The 4,594-nt window shown below is 41.3% G+C and overlaps 1 long non-coding RNA gene across 1 annotated transcript; it reads right to left on the bottom strand.

Moving 5' to 3' along the window:
• Positions 1–241: 241 nt before the first annotated feature.
• On the bottom strand, positions 242–1,241 carry LOC107081124. Its single transcript, XR_001481033.1, has 3 exons — positions 1,150–1,241; positions 441–561; positions 242–350 (listed from the first exon to the last, which is right to left on the bottom strand). It is a non-coding gene; the product is annotated as an uncharacterized LOC107081124 (long non-coding RNA).
• Between the last annotated feature and the right edge of the window lie 3,353 nt (positions 1,242–4,594).

The following is a 4,594-nucleotide window of genomic DNA, read 5'->3' as shown; positions in this document are numbered from 1 at the left end:
GTGACACAAGGTAATTCAGAAAGATTCAACTGGATGGAAGAACAACTGATTTTAGCTCCAATATCATCTAACAAGATCATTTCATATTATCACAATAAAACAATCCTTTATGATGACTTTCTGATTATTTCCATTATTTAGCCTCCATCACTCACTGCTTCATGCGTGAACACAGACATGTGTGAGAACGATTTGTGTTCACATTAATTTGTTGGAATATGGAACATTTAGAAACAGCTCACCTATTTGATGATGAAGGTTGGTCTGATTTAAAATCTATACCAATACCCTTTGAATCATTACTCTTAAAGGACAGACAGCTGGGTTCAGGTTCTGGCTCAGATCGTTTCCTGTAAAAAAAAAAAAAGATGGTTTGGTGATGTTCATGTTGAGCTCTGACATGGAGAAGAGTCCTGGACAGTTAGAGATGGTGATCTGACCTCTGAGTTTTGCTCTGTCCCTCATTTTCTCCAGACCTACTGATCTTAGAGGGAGGGATTCTGTCCAGTTTGTCCTCAAACGGATCCATGCTGCTAACTTCACATCAGGTCACACACAGAGCTGCAGCAAAGAACACACAGGAGAAAGCTTCATATTTTCCAATGATTCACACCTAATGTTAAATAAGAAAACCCAAAGTGTTTCACAGCTCCGTTTGAAAACAGACAGTAAAAGCTTTGTGTTGAAGGAATGCCGTGATTCCAGTTTGACTGAGTTACAGAATCCCAAACTGTAGGTCTAGATCAGTCAGACTATTTCCTGCTGCAGATTTAAAAAAAAAATACCAGTTAAATGCTGTGTTTGACAACCATCAAACTATAAAAAAACGGTTTTTCAAAGCCGAATTCGAACTTAATATCAGAGAAATTGAATAGTTTAACTAAATGTGATCTAATTTTACTTTGATGGATTAAAATACGAAAAAGGAAGCTGTTGGGTCTGACTTTAATAGACAGGATGATTTTTTTTTTTCTCATAATAAACAAGCAATATTTTGGTAAAGTGAAGAAAAAAAAACATCTAAACGTCAGCTGTTCATCATTTTGACTATCAATTTTTTAAAATATTCTATTCAACATAAAAGCTAAAATCAACAGTATTTTCAACACATCAATTTCAAAGTTTAACTATGAAAAAAGAAGAACTTACAGTTTGTTCAAACTTGCCAAAGTATAGAAGAGACTTGGAAAATGAACCTGAGGCTGAACTGCTTTCGGGAATGACTAATACCTTAACCTGAAGCTTATGAACATTATGATTGGAACAGCGAACCTAAAGGTGGGAAATAGATACAAATAGATTGTCAGTTACCAGTTGAACTGGTTAAACCACCAATTTACAGAAGCTGCACATGCTGTACTCTGCTTAACTTCTCTCTTTTTTTTTTTACTCTGTCCTGTCTGGCGATGTTGCAATAGGAATAATTGTCTAGATGCCAAAAAGAGCCCCACAGTTTACTTTCACAAGTGGAGCAGAAGGGCTATGTCCATAGTGTTCTGCTTGATTTATTCTTATAAATTGCTTTATTATAATTATGCAGGGGGTTTTACAGATTATATGGACACTGCAGTGGAAGTATAACAGGAAAGGAAAAACAGAAAAAAATGAGAAAAGATGAAAGAAAGAGGAGATAAAAGGGAGATAATGATAAAACTTTTTCAGTCTGCTTCATCACCTGCAAAGAGATGTAAAAAGAACAACACAACCAACAGACATGGTATACAATAAACTAACACCTAGATACTATCGCTGAAGTATAAGTAGTATTATTTAATCTGACATGTACTCTGTGTTGCCTGAAGATAAGAATGTGGGCTTTCTGTACTTGGAACCAAGCACCTGTAGTTGTTTGTGAGAGTGCACATGTGCATGTAAAGTTTATCCAAAGGAAAAATGCTCAATACTAGTTGTGGAGAGCCGAAGAGGCGCCCTCCCAGAGCACTGAGTCCAGCGCTGGGAGACCCAAAGCCCCAGACGCCCAAAGGGACCCCAAGAGCGGGGCACCACGGAGGGGCCAACCCAGGAAGTCCGACCCCAACCAAGGGATGAGGAGAGTCGGCCCAGAGGAAGTCCCCCAGCCACTGCAACGCCAGAGCTCCAGGGAGCCGCAGGCTCCGCCGGCAGCCAGCCACCCTGAGGTGAATCCGGCCAAGAGCAGTTCAGACCCTAACCTGGGAAAAAACAAAAGCAAAAAAAAACTCACAGTCTCAATCAAGCCTTCCCACCCTAGTGCCCCCACTCACACTAAACAGACTCCGTTGAGATGAGCCAAAAAAAAAAAAAAGACTTGGACGCTCATTGACACATAACACTCACATCCAATAATACCAGGACCAAAGTCCCGACGACACCAATGGTTGGTCCCGGGATTATGACCAAATAAGTGAACCTAAAATCCGGATGTGGGGGAGCGGTGACACCGTCACACCAATCCATCTTGTTCCTGCTTTGGGCCTGGCTCCGTACCCGGACCAGAACACCGCCAGCAAAAGCTCCCCCGGGATCGGGGCCCACAAGGCCCACACAGGCCACCCAAACAGAGCCCCCCCACCCACACTAACTATTTCCCCCAGCCACTTTCTCTCCTCCGTTTGCTACACGCCCGTCCCTCCATCCTCCTTTCGGTAGAGCAGAAGTGAAAGCCCCGGCACTGGCAGGCCACCCAGGCCCCGCAGCAGCCCCCTACCAAGACCACGGACCAGGCGGCTCGCTCTTCCTCCAGGCCCGGACTCCAAGTGGCAGCCGGGGAACAGTGGTGTGAAAAGACCCAGATCTTCCCTGCGCCTGCTCGAATGTGGTGTTGTTGTGTGTTGCACTCAGGTGTAATTAAAACTGGGAGTACCAAAAGGGGGTGTCCAGCACAGTCCACCCCCCCTCCGGAAGACAGACGGTGCCAGCGAACCCCCCAATCGACAACCCAGGATTTGCAAATGTGACAGGGGATGGGGGGAGCCAACTGTGGAAGAGCTGGAAGATGTTTGATTATTTGTCGTGACACAGGCTGTTGGGAAGCTGTATAAGATAATTAACCAATTTATAAAGGAATTGCCAAAAACACATTTATGTAGAGTAGCAAATAAAAATTTCCAGTTTACTTTATCAAATGCTTTTTCTGCATCTAAAGACAGTATGTAGGATTTAATATTTTTACTGTAGGAATAATCTATTAAGTTAAGCACTCTGCGTGTGTTAGTGGCTGACTGACTTCCTTTAATGAACCCAGATTAATCTGGGTGGATTATAAGAGGAGTGATTTTATCTAATAGTTTTGTTAAAGCTTTACAGTTTATTTTAATATCCACATTAATTAAGGATATGGGACGATAGCTGGTCGGAAAAATAGGATCGTTTTCTTTGTTGACAGCAGTGAGTCCAGGGTCGCTCTTTGACACTCTGATAATTTAGGTACAGTTATTTTATCCAGAAATTGTTTGATATCATTATCTGATTAATTTAACTGTGATGTGTATAAAAATTTATAGAAATCTCGGAAGACATTATTCATACCCTTCTGATCTTGTAATGTATTACCAATTGAGTCTGTAACTGCAAATATTGTTGTTTTTTTCTTTGTTTCTTTTTAGCTGATTGGCTAAGAAACTTACTGACTTGTTGCTATGCTCAAAGTTTTCTATTTAGAGTCTTTGTATTAAAAATGTATTTTGTTTTTCAATATATTCATTTAGTTCTAGTTTTATTTTATGGATTTTACCTAATTTTTCCTCATCTAGCGAGCTTTCTACTAACTTAATTTTTTCCTCTACTTCCGGGATCTAGTTTTGTTCTAACTTTTTTTATGAGATGAGAATTAAATTATTTTACCTTATTACTGCTTTCTTATATATAAATGACTATGGTCGAGAAGGCTTTCTCCGATTGCAATGAACTCGGACAGAAGAAGATGTTTAACCAGAGCAAATTACTAACTTCACCGAAGTCATTAAAACCCAATGCTGTAAGTGAGTGAGCTGACCGTAGTAAGATGGCTGCCGACCGGAAGTTAGCTTTAGCTTAGCATCTTGATCTCCTCTAAGCAGTTTTCCTATCAGATGAGGCTAAAATCCACAGTGTGCATCATCCACTAAAAAATATATCTGTTAGCCAACGAAACGATACGCAAGTATCGAAAAAAGTACTGTTTAAACCTACGGGGAATCGTCAATAAGAAGAGTCTGAGCACAACTATTCTACACAAACAGAGGTAGCTAATGCTAGTGCTACCAGCAAATGAGACAGAGGAACTACCACACCAACAAATACTCCTGAAAAAGGACAAACAGGAAAGAAAGTTAAAGGCACGCTGTGACCAGACATTTCCTGAGGAAGCAGTCGGACCCATACTCAGTGCTCTGGAAGCTCTAGGTAAACGGGTTGATAATCAGTTGGATGATATTAGCAGCCAGCTACAGCAACACAGTGCCATGCTAGCTTCAATTGCCAAAACAGATTTGATGGATCTGACCCAGGACTACTGGAAATCCAGGCAGGTACTGTGGCCAAGAATTGAGAAGACAAGTGTAACCCAGGGTGAAAACTGCCCTTAGTCCCGCCTTACTGCCCCATTGGTTAGAGTGACAGTCAGTCACACAGTGCA

This window comes from Cyprinodon variegatus, unplaced genomic scaffold (assembly GCF_000732505.1).
Source record: "Cyprinodon variegatus isolate N-32 unplaced genomic scaffold, C_variegatus-1.0 Scaffold2996, whole genome shotgun sequence".
Classification (NCBI taxonomy): Eukaryota; Metazoa; Chordata; class Actinopteri; order Cyprinodontiformes; family Cyprinodontidae; genus Cyprinodon; species Cyprinodon variegatus.
This window is presented reverse-complemented; position numbering and strand designations above follow the sequence as displayed.